Raw genomic sequence first — 22839 nt, forward strand, 5'->3', positions numbered from 1 at the left:
CAGGAATATCAGAGACTGAGAGCACGGAAAGGAATATCAGAGACTGAGACCATGTTCAGGAATATCAGAGACTGAGGACACAGTCAGGAATATCAGAGACTGAGAGCACGGAAAGGAATATCGGAGACTGAGAACACGGAAAGGAATATCAGAGACATAGAACACGGTCAGGAATATCAGAGACTGAGAGCACGGAAAGGAATATCAGAGACTGAGAACAAGGTCAGGAATATCAGAGACTGAGAGAACAGTACCGAATATCAATGACTGAGAGCACGGACAGGAATATCAGAGACTGAGAGCACGGTCAGGAATATCAGAGACTGAGAACACAGTCAGGAATATCAGAGACTGAGAGCACCGAAAGGAATATCAGAGACGGAGAACACAGCCAGGAATATCAGAGTCTGAGAACACCGTTCGGAATATCAGAGACTAAGAGCACGGTCAGGAATATCAGAGACTGAGAGCACGGAAATGAACATCAGAGACTGAGAACACGGTCAGTAATATCAGAGACATAGAACACGGTCAGGAATACCAGCCACTGAAAGCACGGAATGGAATATCAGAGACTGAGAACACGGAAAGGGATATTAGTGACTGACAGCACGGAAAGGAATGTCAGAGACTGAGAACACGGTCAGGAATATCAGCCACTGAAAGCACGGAATGGAATATCAGAGACTGAGAACACGGAAAGGGATATTAGTGACTGACAGCACGGAAAGGAATGTCAGAGACTGAGAACACGGTCAGGAATATCAGCCACTGAAAGCACGGAATGGAATATCAGAGACTGAGAACACGGAAAGGGATATTAGTGACTGACAGCACGGAAAGGAATGTCAGAGACTGAGACCATGTTCAGGAATATCAGCCACTGAAAGCACGGAATGGAATATCAGAGACTGAGAACACGGTCAGGAATAACACAGAATGAGAGCACGGAAAGGAATATCAGAGACTGAGAACACGGAAAGGAATATCAGAGACTGAGAACACGGAAAGGGATATTAGTGACTGACAGCATGGAAAGGAATATCAGAGACTGAGAACACGGTCAGGAATATCAGAGACTGAGAGCACAGAAAGGAATATCAGAGACTGAGAACACGGTCAGGAATATCAGAGACAGAGAGCACAGAAAGGAATATCAGAGACTGAGAACACGGTCAGGAATATCAGAGACTGAGAGCACAGAAAGGAATATCACAGACTGAGAGCACGGAAATGAACATCAGAGACTGAGAACACGGTCAGGAATATCAGAGACTGAGAGCACGGAAAGGAATGTCAGAGACTGAGAGCACGGAATGGAATATCAGAGACTGAGACAATGTTCAGGAATATCAGAGACTGAGGACACGGTCAGGAATATCAGAGACTGAGAGCACGGAAAGGAATATCAGAGACTGAGAACAAGAGCAGGAATATCAGAGACGGAGAACACGGTCAGGAATATCAGAGACTGAGAGCACGGAAAGGAATATCAGAGACTGAGAACACGGTCAGGAATATCAGAGACGGAGAGCATGGTCAGGAATATCAGAGACTGAGAACACGGTCCGGAATATCAGAGATTGAGAACACGGTCAGGAATATGAGAGACTGAGAGCATGGTCAGGAATATCAGAGACTGAGAACACGGTCAGGAATATCAGCCACTGAAAGCACGGAATGGAATATCAGAGACTGAGAACACCGTCAGGAATACCACAGAATGAGAGCACGGAAAGGAATATCAGAGCCTGAGAACACGGAAAGGAATATCAGAGACTGAGAACACGGAAAGGGATATTAGTGACTGACAGCACGGAAAGGAATATCAGAGACTGAGAACACGGTCAGGAATATCAGAGACTGAGAGCACAGAAAGGAATATCAGAGACTGAGAATACGGAAAGGAATATCAGAGACTGAGAACACGGAAAGTGATATTAGGGACTGACAGCACGGAAATGAATATCAGAGACTGAGAACACGGTCAGGAATATCAGAGACGGAGAGCATGGTCAGGAATATCAGAGACTGAGAACACGGAATGGAATATCAGAGATTGAGAACACGGTCAGGAATATCAGAGACTGAGAACACGGAAAGTGATATTAGGGACTGACAGCACGGAAATGAATATCAGAGACTGAGAACACGGTCAGGAATATCAGAGACGGAGAGCACGGTCAGGAATATCACAGACTGAGAACACGGTCAGGAATATCAGAGACTGAGAGCACCGAAAGGAATATCAGAGACGGAGAACACAGCCAGGAATATCAGAGTCTGAGAGCACGGTAAGGAATATCAGAGACTGAGAGCACGGAAAGGAATTCAGAGACTGTGAACACGGTCAGGAATATCAGAGACTGAGAGCACCGAAAGGAATATCAGAGACGGAGAACACAGCCAGGAATATCAGAGTCTGAGAGCACGGTAAGGAATATCAGAGACTGAGAGCACGGAAAGGAATTCAGAGACTGAGAACACGGTCAGGTATATCAGAGACTGAGAGCACGGAAAGGAACATCAGACACTCAGAACACGGTCAGGAATATCAGAGACTGAGAGTACGGTCAGGAATATCAGAGACAGAGAGCACGGAAAGGAATATCAGAGACTGAGAAAACGGGCAAGAATATCAGAGACTGAGAACACCGTTCGGAATATCAGAGACTGAGAGCACGGTCAGGAATATCAGAGACTGAGAGCACGGAAAGGAATATCAGAGACTGAGAACATGGTCAGGAATATCAGAGACGGAGAGCACGGTCATGAATATCAGAGACTGAGAACAGGGTCAGGAATATCAGAGACTGAGAGCGCCGAAAGGAATATCAGAGACTGAGAGCACGAAAAGGAACATCAGAGACTAAGAATACGGAAAGGAATATCAGAGACTGAGAGCACGGAAAGGAATATCAGATACTGAGAACACGGAAAGGAATATCAGAGACTGAGAGCACGGAAAGGAATATCAGAGACTGAGAACATGGTCAGGAATATCAGAGACTGAGAGCGCCGAAAGGAATATCAGAGACTGAGAGCACGAAAAGGAACATCAGAGACTAAGAATACGGAAAGGAATATCAGAGACTGAGAGCACGGAAAGGAATATCAGATACTGAGAACACGGAAAGGAATATCAGAGACTGAGAGCACGGAAAGGAATATCAGAGACTGGGAACACGGAAAGGAATATCAGAGACTGAGAGCACGGAAAGGAATATCAGAGACTGAGAGCACGGAAAGGAATATCAGAGACTGGGAACACGGACAGGAATATCAGAGACATAGAACACGGTCAGGAATATCAGAGACTGAGAGCACAGAAAGGAATATCAGAGACTGAGAATACGGAAAGGAATATCACAGACTGAGAACACAGAAAGGAATATCAGAGACTGAGGACACGGTCAGGAATATCAGTGACTGACAGCACGGAATGGAATATCAGAGACTGAGAGCACGGTCAGGAATATCAGAGACTGAGAGCACGGAAAGGAATATCAGAGACTGAGACCATGTTCAGGAATATCAGAGACTGAGGACACGGTCAGGAATATCAGAGACTGAGAGCACGGAAAGGAATATCGGAGACTGAGAACACGGAAAGGAATATCAGAGACATAGAACACGGTCAGGAATATCAGAGACTGAGAGCACGGAAAGGAATATCAGAGACTGAGAACAAGGTCAGGAATATCAGAGACTGAGAGAACAGTACCGAATATCAATGACTGAGAGCACGGACAGGAATATCAGAGACTGAGAGCACGGTCAGGAATATCAGAGACTGAGAACACAGTCAGGAATATCAGAGACTGAGAGCACCGAAAGGAATATCAGAGACGGAGAACACAGCCAGGAATATCAGAGTCTGAGAACACCGTTCGGAATATCAGAGACTAAGAGCACGGTCAGGAATATCAGAGACTGAGAGCAAGGAAATGAACATCAGAGACTGAGAGCACGGTCAGGAATATCAGAGACATAGAACACGGTCAGGAATACCAGCCACTGAAAGCACGGAATGGAATATCAGAGACTGAGAACACGGAAAGGGATATTAGTGACTGACAGCACGGAAAGGAATGTCAGAGACTGAGAACACGGTCAGGAATATCAGCCACTGAAAGCACGGAATGGAATATCAGAGACTGAGAACACGGAAAGGGATATTAGTGACTGACAGCACGGAAAGGAATATCAGAGACTGAGAACACGGTCAGGAATATCAGAGACTGAGAGCACAGAAAGGAATATCAGAGACTGAGAATACGGAAAGGAATATCAGAGACTGAGAACACGGAAAGTGATATTAGGGACTGACAGCACGGAAATGAATATCAGAGACTGAGAACACGGTCAGGAATATCAGAGACGGAGAGCATGGTCAGGAATATCAGAGACTGAGAACACGGAATGGAATATCAGAGATTGAGAACACGGTCAGGAATATCAGAGACTGAGAACACGGAAAGTGATATTAGGGACTGACAGCACGGAAATGAATATCAGAGACTGAGAACACGGTCAGGAATATCAGAGACGGAGAGCACGGTCAGGAATATCACAGACTGAGAACACGGTCAGGAATATCAGAGACTGAGAGCACCGAAAGGAATATCAGAGACGGAGAACACAGCCAGGAATATCAGAGTCTGAGAGCACGGTAAGGAATATCAGAGACTGAGAGCACGGAAAGGAATTCAGAGACTGAGAACACGGTCAGGTATATCAGAGACTGAGAGCACGGAAAGGAACATCAGACACTCAGAACACGGTCAGGAATATCAGAGACTGAGAGTACGGTCAGGAATATCAGAGACAGAGAGCACGGAAAGGAATATCAGAGACTGAGAAAACGGGCAAGAATATCAGAGACTGAGAACACCGTTCGGAATATCAGAGACTGAGAGCACGGTCAGGAATATCAGAGACTGAGAGCACAGAAAGGAATATCAGAGACTGAGAACATGGTCAGGAATATCAGAGACGGAGAGCACGGTCATGAATATCAGAGACTGAGAACAGGGTCAGGAATATCAGAGACTGAGAGCGCCGAAAGGAATATCAGAGACTGAGAGCACGAAAAGGAACATCAGAGACTAAGAATACGGAAAGGAATATCAGAGACTGAGAGCACGGAAAGGAATATCAGATACTGAGAACACGGAAAGGAATATCAGAGACTGAGAGCACGGAAAGGAATATCAGAGACTGGGAACACGGAAAGGAATATCAGAGACTGAGAGCACGGAAAGGAATATCAGAGACTGAGAGCACGGAAAGGAATATCAGAGACTGGGAACACGGACAGGAATATCAGAGACATAGAACACGGTCAGGAATATCAGAGACTGAGAGCACAGAAAGGAATATCAGAGACTGAGAAAACGGAAAGGAATATCACAGACTAAGAACACTGAAAGGAATATCAGAGACTGAGAACACGGTCAGGAATATCACAGACTGAGAGCACGGAAATGAACATCAGAGACTGAGAACACGGTCAGGAATATCAGAGACTGACAGCACGGAAAGGAATGTCAGAGAATGAGAGCACGGAATGGAATATCAGAGACTGAGAACAAGAGCAGGAATATCAGAGACTGAGAGCATGGTCAGGAATATCAGAAACTGAGAACACGGTCAGGAATATCAGAGACTGAGAGCACGGAAAGGAATATCGGAGACTGAGAACACGGAAAGGAATATCAGAGACATAGAACACGGTCAGGAATATCAGAGACTGAGAGCACGGAAAGGAATATCAGAGACTGAGAACAAGGTCAGGAATATCAGAGACTGAGAGAACAGTACCGAATATCAATGACTGAGAGCACGGACAGGAATATCAGAGACTGAGAGCACGGTCAGGAATATCAGAGACTGAGAACACAGTCAGGAATATCAGAGACTGAGAGCACCGAAAGGAATATCAGAGACGGAGAACACAGCCAGGAATATCAGAGTCTGAGAACACCGTTCGGAATATCAGAGACTAAGAGCACGGTCAGGAATATCAGAGACTGAGAGCACGGAAATGAACATCAGAGACTGAGAACACGGTCAGGAATATCAGAGACATAGAACACGGTCAGGAATACCAGCCACTGAAAGCACGGAATGGAATATCAGAGACTGAGAACACGGAAAGGGATATTAGTGACTGACAGCACGGAAAGGAATGTCAGAGACTGAGAACACGGTCAGGAATATCAGCCACTGAAAGCACGGAATGGAATATCAGAGACTGAGAACACGGAAAGGGATATTAGTGACTGACAGCACGGAAAGGAATGTCAGAGACTGAGACCATGTTCAGGAATATCAGCCACTGAAAGCACGGAATGGAATATCAGAGACTGAGAACACGGTCAGGAATAACACAGAATGAGAGCACGGAAAGGAATATCAGAGACTGAGAACACGGAAAGGAATATCAGAGACTGAGAACACGGAAAGGGATATTAGTGACTGACAGCACGGAAAGGAATATCAGAGACTGAGAACACGGTCAGGAATATCAGAGACTGAGAGCACAGAAAGGAATATCAGAGACTGAGAACACGGTCAGGAATATCAGAGACAGAGAGCACAGAAAGGAATATCAGAGACTGAGAACACGGTCAGGAATATCAGAGACTGAGAGCACAGAAAGGAATATCACAGACTGAGAGCACGGAAATGAACATCAGAGACTGAGAACACGGTCAGGAATATCAGAGACTGAGAGCACGGAAAGGAATGTCAGAGACTGAGAGCACGGAATGGAATATCAGAGACTGAGACAATGTTCAGGAATATCAGAGACTGAGGACACGGTCAGGAATATCAGAGACTGAGAGCACGGAAAGGAATATCAGAGACTGAGAACAAGAGCAGGAATATCAGAGACGGAGAACACGGTCAGGAATATCAGAGACTGAGAGCACGGAAAGGAATATCAGAGACTGAGAACACGGTCAGGAATATCAGAGACGGAGAGCATGGTCAGGAATATCAGAGACTGAGAACACGGTCCGGAATATCAGAGATTGAGAACACGGTCAGGAATATGAGAGACTGAGAGCATGGTCAGGAATATCAGAGACTGAGAACACGGTCAGGAATATCAGCCACTGAAAGCACGGAATGGAATATCAGAGACTGAGAACACCGTCAGGAATACCACAGAATGAGAGCACGGAAAGGAATATCAGAGCCTGAGAACACGGAAAGGAATATCAGAGACTGAGAACACGGAAAGGGATATTAGTGACTGACAGCACGGAAAGGAATATCAGAGACTGAGAACACGGTCAGGAATATCAGAGACTGAGAGCACAGAAAGGAATATCAGAGACTGAGAATACGGAAAGGAATATCAGAGACTGAGAACACGGAAAGTGATATTAGGGACTGACAGCACGGAAATGAATATCAGAGACTGAGAACACGGTCAGGAATATCAGAGACGGAGAGCATGGTCAGGAATATCAGAGACTGAGAACACGGAATGGAATATCAGAGATTGAGAACACGGTCAGGAATATCAGAGACTGAGAACACGGAAAGTGATATTAGGGACTGACAGCACGGAAATGAATATCAGAGACTGAGAACACGGTCAGGAATATCAGAGACGGAGAGCACGGTCAGGAATATCACAGACTGAGAACACGGTCAGGAATATCAGAGACTGAGAGCACCGAAAGGAATATCAGAGACGGAGAACACAGCCAGGAATATCAGAGTCTGAGAGCACGGTAAGGAATATCAGAGACTGAGAGCACGGAAAGGAATTCAGAGACTGAGAACACGGTCAGGAATATCAGAGACTGAGAGCACCGAAAGGAATATCAGAGACGGAGAACACAGCCAGGAATATCAGAGTCTGAGAGCACGGTAAGGAATATCAGAGACTGAGAGCACGGAAAGGAATTCAGAGACTGAGAACACGGTCAGGTATATCAGAGACTGAGAGCACGGAAAGGAACATCAGACACTCAGAACACGGTCAGGAATATCAGAGACTGAGAGTACGGTCAGGAATATCAGAGACAGAGAGCACGGAAAGGAATATCAGAGACTGAGAAAACGGGCAAGAATATCAGAGACTGAGAACACCGTTCGGAATATCAGAGACTGAGAGCACGGTCAGGAATATCAGAGACTGAGAGCACGGAAAGGAATATCAGAGACTGAGAACATGGTCAGGAATATCAGAGACGGAGAGCACGGTCATGAATATCAGAGACTGAGAACAGGGTCAGGAATATCAGAGACTGAGAGCGCCGAAAGGAATATCAGAGACTGAGAGCACGAAAAGGAACATCAGAGACTAAGAATACGGAAAGGAATATCAGAGACTGAGAGCACGGAAAGGAATATCAGATACTGAGAACACGGAAAGGAATATCAGAGACTGAGAGCACGGAAAGGAATATCAGAGACTGGGAACACGGAAAGGAATATCAGAGACTGAGAGCACGGAAAGGAATATCAGAGACTGAGAGCACGGAAAGGAATATCAGAGACTGGGAACACGGACAGGAATATCAGAGACATAGAACACGGTCAGGAATATCAGAGACTGAGAGCACAGAAAGGAATATCAGAGACTGAGAATACGGAAAGGAATATCACAGACTGAGAACACAGAAAGGAATATCAGAGACTGAGAACACGGTCAGGAATATCAGAGACTGACAGCACGGAATGGAATATCAGAGACTGAGAGCACGGTCAGGAATATCAGAGACTGACAGCACGGAAAGGAATATCAGAGACTGAGACCATGTTCAGGAATATCAGAGACTGAGGACACGGTCAGGAATATCAGAGACTGAGAGCACGGAAAGGAATATCGGAGACTGAGAACACGGAAAGGAATATCAGAGACATAGAACACGGTCAGGAATATCAGAGACTGAGAGCACGGAAAGGAATATCAGAGACTGAGAACAAGGTCAGGAATATCAGAGACTGAGAGAACAGTACCGAATATCAATGACTGAGAGCACGGACAGGAATATCAGAGACTGAGAGCACGGTCAGGAATATCAGAGACTGAGAACACAGTCAGGAATATCAGAGACTGAGAGCACCGAAAGGAATATCAGAGACGGAGAACACAGCCAGGAATATCAGAGTCTGAGAACACCGTTCGGAATATCAGAGACTAAGAGCACGGTCAGGAATATCAGAGACTGAGAGCACGGAAAGGAATATCAGAGACTGAAAACACAGAAAGGAATATCAGAGACATAGAACACGGTCAGGAATATCAGAGACTGAGAGCACGGAAAGGAATATCAGAGACTGAGAATACGGAAAGGAATATCACAGACTGAGAACACTGAAAGGAATATCAGAGACTGAGAACACGGTCAGGAATATCACAGACTGAGAGCACGGAAATGAACATCAGAGACTGAGAACACGGTCAGGAATATCAGAGACTGACAGCACGGAATGGAATGTCAGAAACTGAGAGCACGGAATGGAATATCAGAGACTGAGAACAAGAGCAGGAATATCAGAGACTGATAGCATGGTCAGGAATATCAGAAACTGAGAACACGGTCAGGAACATCAGAGACGGAGAGCATGGTCAGGAATATCAGAGACTGAGAACACAGTCCGGAATATCAGAGATTGAGGACACGGTCAGGAATATCAGAGACTGAGAGCATGGTCAGGAATATCAGAGACTGAGAGCATGGTCAGGAATATCAGAGACTGAGAACACAGTCCGGAATATCAGAGATTGAGAACACGGTCAGGAATATCAGAGACTGAGAACACGGTCAGGAATATCAGCCACTGAAAGCACGGAATGGAATATCAGAGACTGAGAACACCGTCAGGAATACCACAGAATGAGAGCACGGAAAGGAATATCAGAGCCTGAGAACACGGAAAGGAATATCAGAGACTGAGAACACGGTCAGGAATATCAGAGACTGAGAACACTGAAAGGAATATCATAGACTGAGAACATGGTCAGGAATATCACAGACTGAGAACACGGTCAGGAATATCAGAGACTGAGAGCACCGAAAGGAATATCAGAGACGGAGAACACAGCCAGGAATATCAGAGTCTGAGAACACCGTTTGGAATATCAGAGACTGAGAGCACGGAAAGGAATATCAGAGACTGAGAACACAGAAAGGAATATCAGAGACATAGAACACGGTCAGGAATATCAGAGACTGAGAGCACGGAAAGGAATATCAGAGACTGAGAATACGGAAAGGAATATCACAGACTGAGAACACTGAAAGGAATATCACAGACTGAGAGCACGGAAATGAACATCACAGACTGAGAACACGGTCAGGAATATCAGAGACTGACAGCACGGAAAGGAATGTCAGAGACTGAGAGCACGGTCAGGAATATCACAGACTGAGAGCACGGAAATGAACATCACAGACTGAGAACACGGTCAGGAATATCAGAGACTGACAGCACGGAAAGGAATGTCAGAGACTGAGAGCACGGAATAGAATATCAGAGACTGAGAACAAGAGCAGGAATATCAGAGACTGAGAGCATGGTCAGGAATATCAGAAACTGAGAATACGGTCAGGAACATCAGAGACGGAGAGCATGGTCAGGAATATCAGAGACTGAGAACATGGTCAGGAATATCAGAGACTGAGAACACGGTCCGGAATATCAGAGATTGAGAACACGGTCAGGAATATCAGAGACTGAGAACATGGTCAGGAATATCAGAGACTGAGAACACGGACAGGAATATCAGCCACTGAAAGCACGGAATGGAATATCAGAGACTGAGAACACGGAAAGTGATATTAGGGACTGACAGCACGGAAATGAATATCAGAGACTGAGAACACGGTCAGGAATATCAGAGACGGAGAGCACGGTCAGGAATATCACAGACTGAGAACACGGTCAGGAATATCAGAGACTGAGAGCACCGAAAGGAATATCAGAGACGGAGAACACAGCCAGGAATATCAGAGTCTGAGAGCACGGTAAGGAATATCAGAGACTGAGAGCACGGAAAGGAATTCAGAGACTGAGAACACGGTCAGGAATATCAGAGACTGAGAGCACCGAAAGGAATATCAGAGACGGAGAACACAGCCAGGAATATCAGAGTCTGAGAGCACGGTAAGGAATATCAGAGACTGAGAGCACGGAAAGGAATTCAGAGACTGAGAACACGGTCAGGTATATCAGAGACTGAGAGCACGGAAAGGAACATCAGACACTCAGAACACGGTCAGGAATATCAGAGACTGAGAGTACGGTCAGGAATATCAGAGACAGAGAGCACGGAAAGGAATATCAGAGACTGACAAAACGGGCAAGAATATCAGAGACTGAGAACACCGTTCGGAATATCAGAGACTGAGAGCACGGTCAGGAATATCACAGACTGAGAGCACGGTCAGGAATATCAGAGACTGAGAACATGGTCAGGAATATCAGAGACGGAGAGCACGGTCATGAATATCAGAGACTGAGAACAGGGTCAGGAATATCAGAGACTGAGAGCGCCGAAAGGAATATCAGAGACAGGGAACACGGACAGGAATATCAGAGACATAGAACACGGTCAGGAATATCAGAGACTGAGAGCACAGAAAGGAATATCAGAGACTGAGAATACGGAAAGGAATATCACAGACTGAGAACACAGAAAGGTATATCAGAGACTGAGAACACGGTCAGGAATATCAGAGACTGACAGCACGGAAAGGAATGACAGAGACTGAGAACACGGAAAGGAATATCAGAGACATAGAACACGGTCAGGAATATCAGAGACTGAGAGCACGGAAAGGAATATCTGCGACTGGGAACACGGACAGGAATATCAGAGACTGACAGCACGGAAAGGAATGACAGAGACTGAGAACACGGAAAGGAATATCAGAGACATAGAACACGGTCAGGAATATCAGAGACTGAGAGCACGGAAAGGAATATCAGAGACTGGGAACACGGACAGGAATATCAGAGACATAGAACACGTTCAGGAATATAAGAGACTGAGAGCACGGAATGGAATATCAGAGACTGAGAGCACGGAAAGGAATATCAGAGACTGAGACCATGTTCAGGAATATCAGAGACTGAGGACACGGTCAGGAATATCAGAGACTGAGAGCACGGAAAGGAATATCAGAGACTGAGAACACGGAAAGGAATATCAGAGACATAGAACACGGTCAGGAATATCAGAGACTTAGAGCACGGAAAGGAATATCAGAGACTGAGAACAAGGTCAGGAATATCAGAGACTGAGAGAACGGTACCGAATATCAATGACTGAGAGCACGGACAGGAATATCAGAGACTGAGAGCACGGTCGGGAATATCAGAGACTGAGAACACGGTCATGAATATCAGAGACTGAGAGCACCGAAAGGAATATCAGAGACGGAGAACACAGCCAGGAACATCAGAGTCTGAGAACACCGTTCGGAATATCAGAGACTGAGAGCACGGTCAGGAATATCAGAGACTGAGAGCACGGAAAGGAATATCAGAGACTGAGAACACAGAAAGGAATATCAGAGACATAGAACACGGTCAGGAATATCAGAGACTGAGAGCACGGAAAGGAATATCAGAGACTGAGAACACAGAAAGGAATATCAGAGACATAGAACACGGTCAGGAATATCAGAGACTGAGAGCACGGAAAGGAATATCAGAGACGGAGAACACAGAAAGGAATATCAGAGACATAGAACACGGTCAGGAATATCAGAGACTGAGAACACGGTCAGGAATATCAGAGACTGAGAGCATGGTCAGGAATATCAGAAACTGAGAACACGGTCAGGAACATCAGAGACTGAGAACACAGAAAGGAATATCAGAGACTGAGAACACGGTCAGGAATATCACAGACTGAGAGCACGGAAATGAACATCAGAGACTGAGAACACGGTCAGGAACATCAGAGACTGACAGCACGGAAAGGAATGTCAGAGACTGAGAGCACGGAATGGAATATCAGAGACTGAGAGCACGGAAAGGAATATCAGAGACTGAGACCATGTTCAGGTATATCAGAGACTGAGAACACGGTCAGAAATATCAGAGACAGAGAGCACGGAAATGAACATCAGAGACTGAGAACACGGTCAGGAATATCAGAGACTGAGAACACAGAAAGGAATATCAGAGACTGAGAACACGGTCAGGAATATCAGAGACGGAGAGCATGGTCAGGAATATCAGAGACTGAGAACACGGTCCAGAATATCAGAGATTGAGAATACGGTCAGGAATATCAGAGACTGAGAGCATGGTCAGGAATATCAGAGACTGAGAACACGGTCAGGAATATCAGCCACTGAAAGCACGGAATGGAATATCAGAGACTGAGAACACGGTCAGGAATAACACAGAATGAGAGCACGGAAAGGAATATCAAAGCCTGAGAACACGGAAAGGAATATCAGAGACTGAGAACACGGTCAGGAATATCAAAGACTGAGAACACTGAAAGGAATATCAGAGACTGAGAACATGGTCAGGAATATCAGACACTGAGAACACGGTCAGGAATATCAGAGACTGAGAGCACCGAAAGGAAAATCAGAGACGGAGAACACAGGCAGGAATATCAGAGTCTGAGAACACCGTTCGGAATATCAGAGACTGAGAGCACGGTCAGGAATATCAGAGACTGAGAGCACGGAAAGGAATATCAGAGACTGAGAACACAGAAAGGAATATCAGAGACATAGAACACGGTCAGGAATATCAGAGACTGAGAGCACGGAAAGGAATATCAGAGACTGAGAATACGGAAAGGAATATCACAGACTGAGAACACTGAAAGGAATATCAGAGACTGAGAACACGGTCAGGAATATCACAGACTGAGAGCACGGAAATGAACATCAGAGACTGAGAACACGGTCAGGAATATCAGAGACTGACAGCACGGAAAGGAATGTCAGAGACTGAGAGCACGGAATGGAATATCAGAGACTGAGAGCACGGAAAGGAATATCAGAGACTGAGACCATGTTCAGGAATATCAGAGACTGAGAACACGGTCAGAAATATCAGAGACTGAGAGCACGGAAATGAACATCAGAGACTGAGAACACGGTCAGGAATATCAGAGACTGAGAACACAGAAAGGAATATCAGAGACTGAGAACACGGTCAGGAATATCAGAGACGGAGAGCATGGTCAGGAATATCAGAGACTGAGAACACGGTCCAGAATATCAGAGATTGAGAATACGGTCAGGAATATCAGAGACTGAGAGCATGGTCAGGAATATCAGAGACTGAGAACACGGTCAGGAATATCAGCCACTGAAAGCACGGAATGGAATATCAGAGACTGAGAACACGGTCAGGAATAACACAGAATGAGAGCACGGAAAGGAATATCAGAGACTGAGAACACGGAAAGGAATATCAGAGACTGAGAACACGGAAAGGGATATTAGTGACTGACAGCACGGAAAGGAATATCAGAGACTGAGAACACGGTCAGGAATATCAGAGACTGAGAGCACAGAAAGGAATATCAGAGACTGAGACCATGTCCAGGAATATCAGAGACTGAGAACACGGAAAGGAATATCAGAGACATAGAACACGGTCAGGAATATCAGAGACTGAGAGCACGGAAAGGAATATCAGAGACTGAGAACACGGTCAGGAATATTTGAGACGGAAAGAACGGTACCGAATATCAATGACTAAGAGGACGGACAGGAAGATCAGAGACTGAGAGCACGGTCAGGAATATCAGAGACTGAGAACACGGTCAGGAATATCAGAGACTGAGAGCACCGAAAGGAATATCTGAGAAGGAGAACACAGCCAGGAATATCACAGACTGAGAGCACGGAAATGAACATCAGAGACTGAGAATACGGAAAGGAATATCACAGACTGAGAACACTGAAAGGAATATCAGAGACTGAGAACACGGTCAGGAATATCACAGACTGAGAGCACGGAAATGAACATCAGAGACTGAGAACACGGTCAGGAATATCAGAGACTGACAGCACGGAAAGGAATGTCAGAGAATGAGAGCACGGAATGGAATATCAGAGACTGAGAACAAGAGCAGGAATATCAGAGACGGAGAGCATGGTCAGGAATATCAGAAACTGAGCACACGGTCAGGAACATCAGAGACTGAGAGCACGGAAAGGATTATCAGAGACTGAGAACACGGTCAGGAATATCAGAGACGGAGAGCATGGTCAGGAATATCAGAGACTGAGAACACGGTCCGGAATATCAGAGATTGAGAACACGGTCAGGAATATCAGAGACTGAGAGCATGGTCAGGAATATCAGAGACTGAGAACACGGTCAGGAATATCAGCCACTGAAAGCACGGAATGGAATATCAGAGACTGAGAACACCGTCAGGAATACCACAGAATGAGAGCACGGAAAGGAATATCAAAGCCTGAGAACACGGAAAGGAATATCAGAGACTGAGAACACGGTCAGGAATATCAGAGACTGAGAACACTGAAAGGAATATCAGAGACTGAGAACATGGTCAGGAATATCAGAGACTGACAGCACGGAAAGGAATGTCAGAGACTGAGAGCACGGAATGGAATATCAGAGACTGAGAGCACGGAAAGGAATATCAGAGACTGAGACCATGTTCAGGAATATCAGAGACTGAGAACACGGTCAGAAATATCAGAGACTGAGAGCACGGAAATGAACATCAGAGACTGAGAACACGGTCAGGAATATCAGAGACTGAGAACACAGAAAGGAATATCAGAGACTGAGAACACGGTCAGGAATATCAGAGACGGAGAGCATGGTCAGGAATATCAGAGACTGAGAACACGGTCCAGAATATCAGAGATTGAGAATACGGTCAGGAATATCAGAGACTGAGAGCATGGTCAGGAATATCAGAGACTGAGAACACGGTCAGGAATATCAGCCACTGAAAGCACGGAATGGAATATCAGAGACTGAGAACACGGTCAGGAATAACACAGAATGAGAGCACGGAAAGGAATATCAGAGACTGAGAACACGGAAAGGAATATCAGAGACTGAGAACACGGAAAGGGATATTAGTGACTGACAGCACGGAAAGGAATATCAGAGACTGAGAACACGGTCAGGAATATCAGAGACTGAGAGCACAGAAAGGAATATCAGAGACTGAGACCATGTCCAGGAATATCAGAGACTGAGAACACGGAAAGGAATATCAGAGACATAGAACACGGTCAGGAATATCAGAGACTGAGAGCACGGAAAGGAATATCAGAGACTGAGAACACGGTCAGGAATATTTGAGACGGAAAGAACGGTACCGAATATCAATGACTAAGAGGACGGACAGGAAGATCAGAGACTGAGAGCACGGTCAGGAATATCAGAGACTGAGAACACGGTCAGGAATATCAGAGACTGAGAGCACCGAAAGGAATATCTGAGAAGGAGAACACAGCCAGGAATATCACAGACTGAGAGCACGGAAATGAACATCAGAGACTGAGAATACGGAAAGGAATATCACAGACTGAGAACACTGAAAGGAATATCAGAGACTGAGAACACGGTCAGGAATATCACAGACTGAGAGCACGGAAATGAACATCAGAGACTGAGAACACGGTCAGGAATATCAGAGACTGACAGCACGGAAAGGAATGTCAGAGAATGAGAGCACGGAATGGAATATCAGAGACTGAGAACAAGAGCAGGAATATCAGAGACGGAGAGCATGGTCAGGAATATCAGAAACTGAGCACACGGTCAGGAACATCAGAGACTGAGAGCACGGAAAGGATTATCAGAGACTGAGAACACGGTCAGGAATATCAGAGACGGAGAGCATGGTCAGGAATATCAGAGACTGAGAACACGGTCCGGAATATCAGAGATTGAGAACACGGTCAGGAATATCAGAGACTGAGAGCATGGTCAGGAATATCAGAGACTGAGAACACGGTCAGGAATATCAGCCACTGAAAGCACGGAATGGAATATCAGAGACTGAGAACACCGTCAGGAATACCACAGAATGAGAGCACGGAAAGGAATATCAAAGCCTGAGAACACGGAAAGGAATATCAGAGACTGAGAACACGGTCAGGAATATCAGAGACTGAGAACACTGAAAGGAATATCAGAGACTGAGAACATGGTCAGGAATATCAGACACTGAGAACACGGTCAGGAATATCAGAGACTGAGAGCACCGAAAGGAAAATCAGAGACGGAGAACACAGGCAGGAATATCAGAGTCTGAGAACACCGTTCGGAATATCAGAGACTGAGAGCACGGTCAGGAATATCAGAGACTGAGAACACAGAAAGGAATATCAGAGACATAGAACACGGTCAGGAATATCAGAGACTCAGAGCACGGAAAGGAATATCAGAGACTGAGAATACGGAAAGGAATATCACAGACTGAGAACACTGAAAGGAATATCAGAGACTGAGAACACGGTCAGGAATATCACAGACTGAGAGCACGGAAATGAACATCAGAGACTGAGAACACGGTCAGGAATATCAGAGACTGACAGCACGGAAAGGAATGTCAGAGACTGAGAGCACGGAATGGAATATCAGAGACTGAGAACAAGAGCAGGAATATCAGAGACTGTGAGCATGGTCAGGAATATCAGAAACTGAGAACACGGTCAGGAACATCAGAGACGGAGAGCATGGTCAGGAATATCAGAGACTGAGAACACAGTCCGGAATATCAGAGATTGAGAACACGGTCAGGAATATCAGAGACGGAGAGCATGGTCAGGAATATCAGAGACTGAGAACACGGTCCGGAATATCAGAGATTGAGAACACGGTCAGGAATATGAGAGACTGAGAGCATGGTCAGCAATATCAGAGACTGAGAACACGGTCAGGAATATCAGAGACTGAGAACACGGAAAGGAATATCAGAGACTGAGAACACGGAAAGGGATATTAGTGACTGACAGCACGGAAAGGAATATCAGAGACTGAGAACACCGTCAGGAATACCACAGAATGAGAGCACGGAAAGGAATATCAGAGCCTGAGAACACGGAAAGGAATATCAGAGACTGAGAACACGGAAAGGGATATTAGTGACTGACAGCACTGAAAGGAATATCAGAGACTGAGAACACTGAAAGGAATATCAGAGACTGAGAGCACAGAAAGGAATATCAGAGACTGAGAGCACAGAAAGGAATATCAGAGACTGAGAACACAGAAAGGAATATCAGAGACTGAGAACACGGAAAGTGATATTAGGGACTGACAGCACGGAAAGGAATATCAGAGACTGAGAACACGGTCAGGAATATCAGAGACTGAGAGCACAGAAAGGAATATCAGAGACTGAGACCATGTTCAGGAATATCAGAGACTGAGAACACGGAAAGGAATATCAGAGACATAGAACACGGTCAGGAATATCAGAGACTGAGAGCACGGAAAGGAATATCAGAGACTGAGAACACGGTCAGGAATATTTGAGACTGAGAGAACGGTACCGAATATCAATGACTGAGAGGACGGACAGGAAGATCAGAGACTGAGAGCACGGTCAGGAATATCAGAGACTGAGAGCACCGAAAGGAATATCTGAGACGGAGAACACAGCCAGGAATATCAGAGTCTGAGAACACCGTTCGGAATATCAGAGACTGAGAGCACGGTCAGGAATATCAGAGACTGAGAGCACGGAAAGGAATATCAGAGACTGAGAACACAGAAAGGAATATCAGAGACATAGAACACGGTCAGGAATATCAGAGACTGAGAGCACGGAAAGGAATATCAGAGACTGAGAATACGGAAAGGAATATCACAGACTGAGAACACTGAAAGGAATATCAGAGACTGAGAACACGGTCAGGAATATCACAGACTGAGAGCACGGAAATGAACATCAGAGACTGAGAACACGGTCAGGAATATCAGAGACTGACAGCACGGAAAGGAATGTCAGAGAATGAGAGCACGGAATGGAATATCAGAGACTGAGAACAAGAGCAGGAATATCAGAGACTGAGAGCATGGTCAGGAATATCAGAAACTCAGAACACGGTCAGGAACATCAGAGACTGAGAGCACGGAAAGGATTATCAGAGACTGAGAGCATGGTCAGGAATATCAGAGACGGAGAGCATGGTCAGGAATATCAGAGACTGAGAACACGGTCCGGAATATCAGAGATTGAGAACACGGTCAGGAATATCAGAGACTGAGAGCATGGTCAGGAATATCAGAGACTGAGAACACGGTCAGGAATATCAGCCACTGAAAGCACGGAATGGAATATTAGAGACTGAGAACACCGTCAGGAATACCACAGAATGAGAGCACGGAAAGGAATATCAAAGCCTGAGAACACGGAAAGGAATATCAGAGACTGAGAACACGGTCAGGAATATCAGAGACTGAGAACACTGAAAGGAATATCAGAGACTGAGAACATGGTCAGGAATATCAGACGCTGAGAACACGGTCAGGAATATCAGAGATTGAGAGCACCGAAAGGAAAATCAGAGACTGAGAACACAGGCAGGAATATCAGAGTCTGAGAACACCGTTCGGAATATCAGAGACTGAGAGCACGGTCAGGAATATCAGAGACTGAGAGCACGGAAAGGAATATCAGAGACTGAGAACACAGAAAGGAATATCAGAGACATAGAACACGGTCAGGAATATCAGAGACTGAGAGCACGGAAAGGAATATCAGAGACTGAGAATACGGAAAGGAATATCACAGACTGAGAACACTGAAAGGAATATCAGAGACTGAGAACACGGAAAGTGATATTAGGGACTGACAGCACGGAAAGGAATATCAGAGACTGAGAACACGGTCAGGAATATCAGAGACTGAGAGCACAGAAAGGAATATCAGAGACTGAGACCATGTTCAGGAATATCAGAGACTGAGAACACGGAAAGGAATATCAGAGACATAGAACACGGTCAATAATATCAGAGACTGAGAGCACGGAAAGGAATATCAGAGACTGAGAACACGGTCAGGAATATTTGAGACTGAGAGAACGGTACCGAATATCAATGACTGAGAGGACGGACAGGAAGATCAGAGACTGAGAGCACGGTCAGGAATATCAGAGACTGAGAGCACCGAAAGGAATATCTGAGATGGAGAACACAGCCAGGAATATCAGAGTCTGAGAACACCGTTCGGAATATCAGAGACTGAGAGCACGGTCAGGAATATCAGAGACTGAGAGCACGGAAAGGAATATCAGAGCCTGAGAGCACGGAAAGGAATATCAAAGCCTGAGAACACGGAAAGGAATATCAGAGACTGAGAACACGGTCAGGAATATCAGAGACTGAGAACACTGAAAGGAATATCAGAGACTGAGAACATGGTCAGGAATATCAGACGCTGAGAACACGGTCAGGAATATCAGAGATTGAGAGCACCGAAAGGAAAATCAGAGACTGAGAACACAGGCAGGAATATCAGAGTCTGAGAACACCGTTCGGAATATCAGAGACTGAGAGCACGGTCAGGAATATCAGAGACTGAGAGCACGGAAAGGAATATCAGAGACTGAGAACACAGAAAGGAATATCAGAGACATAGAACACGGTCAGGAATATCAGAGACTGAGAGCACGGAAAGGAATATCAGAGACTGAGAATACGGAAAGGAATATCACAGACTGAGAACACTGAAAGGAATATCAGAGACTGAGAGCACAGAAAGGAATATCAGAGACTGAGAGCACAGAAAGGAATATCAGAGACTGAGAACACAGAAAGGAATATCAGAGACTGAGAACACGGAAAGTGATATTAGGGACTGACAGCACGGAAAGGAATATCAGAGACTGAGAACACGGTCAGGAATATCAGAGACTGAGAGCACAGAAAGGAATATCAGAGACTGAGACCATGTTCAGGAATATCAGAGACTGAGAACACGGAAAGGAATATCAGAGACATAGAACACGGTCAATAATATCAGAGACTGAGAGCACGGAAAGGAATATCAGAGACTGAGAACACGGTCAGGAATATTTGAGACTGAGAGAACGGTACCGAATATCAATGACTGAGAGGACGGACAGGAAGATCAGAGACTGAGAGCACGGTCAGGAATATCAGAGACTGAGAGCACCGAAAGGAATATCTGAGATGGAGAACACAGCCAGGAATATCAGAGTCTGAGAACACCGTTCGGAATATCAGAGACTGAGAGCACGGTCAGGAATATCAGAGACTGAGAGCACGGAAAGGAATATCAGAGCCTGAGAACACGGAAAGGAATATCAGAGACTGAGAACACGGAAAGGGATATTAGTGACTGACAGCACGGAAAGGAATATCAGAGACTGAGAACACGGTCAGGAATATCAGAGACGGAGAGCATGGTCAGGAATATCAGAGACTGAGAACACGGTCCGGAATATCAGAGATTGAGAACCCGGTCAGGAATATCAGAGACTGAGAACACGGTCAGGAATATCAGAGACTGAGAGCACAGAAAGGAATATCAGAGACTGAGAGCACAGAAAGGAATATCAGAGACTGAGAACACAGAAAGGAATATCAGAGACTGAGAATACGGAAAGTGATATTAGGGACTGACAGCACGGAAATGAATATCAGAGACTGAGAACACGGTCAGGAATATCAGAGACGGAGAGCATGGTCAGGAATATCAGAGACTGAGAACACGGTCCGGAATATCAGAGATTGCTAACCCGGTCAGGAATATCAGAGACTGAGAACACGGAAAGTGATATTAGGGACTGACAGCACGGAAATGAATATCAGAGACTGAGAACACGGTCAGGAATATCAGAGACGGAGAGCACGGTCAGGAATATCACAGACTGAGATCACGGTCAGGAATATCAGAGACTGAGAGCACCGAAAGGAATATCAGAGACGGAGAACACAGCCAGGAATATCAGAGTCTGAGAGCACGGTAAGGAATATCAGAGACTGAGAGCACGGAAAGGAATTCAGAGACTGTGAACACGGTCAGGAATATCAGAGACTGAGACCACCGAAAGGAATATCAGAGACGGAGAACACAGCCAGGAATATCAGAGTCTGAGAGCACGGTAAGGAATATCAGAGACTGAGTGCACGGAAAGGAATTCAGAGACTGAGAACACGGTCAGGTATTTCAGAGACTGAGAGCACGGAAAGGAACATCAGACACTCAGAACACGGTCAGGAATATCAGAGACTGAGAGTACGGTCAGGAATATCAGAGACAGAGAGCACGGAAAGGAATATCAGAGACTGAGAAAACGGGCAAGAATATCAGAGACTGAGAACACCGTTCGGAATATCAGAGACTGAGAGCACGGTCAGGAATATCAGAGGCTGAGAGCACGGAAAGGAATATCAGAGACTGAGAACATGGTCAGGAATATCAGAGACGGAGAGCACGGTCATGAATATCAGAGACTGAGAACAGGGTCAGGAATATCAGAGACTGAGAGCGCCGAAAGGAATATCAGAGACTGAGAGTACGGAAAGGAATATCAGATACTGAGAACACGGAAAGGAATATCAGAGACTGAGAGCACGGAAAGGAATATCAGAGACTGGGAACACGGAAAGGAATATCAGAGACTGAGAGCACGGAAAGGAATATCAGAGACTGAGAGCACGGAAAGGAATGTCAGAGACTGGGAACATGGACAGGAATATCAGAGACATAGAACACGGTCAGGAATATCAGAGACTGAGAGCACAGAAAGGAATATCAGAGACTGAGAAAACGGAAAGGAATATCACAGACTAAGAACACTGAAAGGAATATCAGAGACTGAGAACACGGTCAGGAATATCACAGACTGAGAGCACGGA

The sequence above is a fragment of the Chiloscyllium plagiosum genome, unplaced genomic scaffold (assembly GCF_037043375.1).
Source record: "Chiloscyllium plagiosum isolate Xiang-an unplaced genomic scaffold, Cpla_swu_hap1 HiC_scaffold_14, whole genome shotgun sequence".
Taxonomy (NCBI): domain Eukaryota; kingdom Metazoa; phylum Chordata; class Chondrichthyes; order Orectolobiformes; family Hemiscylliidae; genus Chiloscyllium; species Chiloscyllium plagiosum.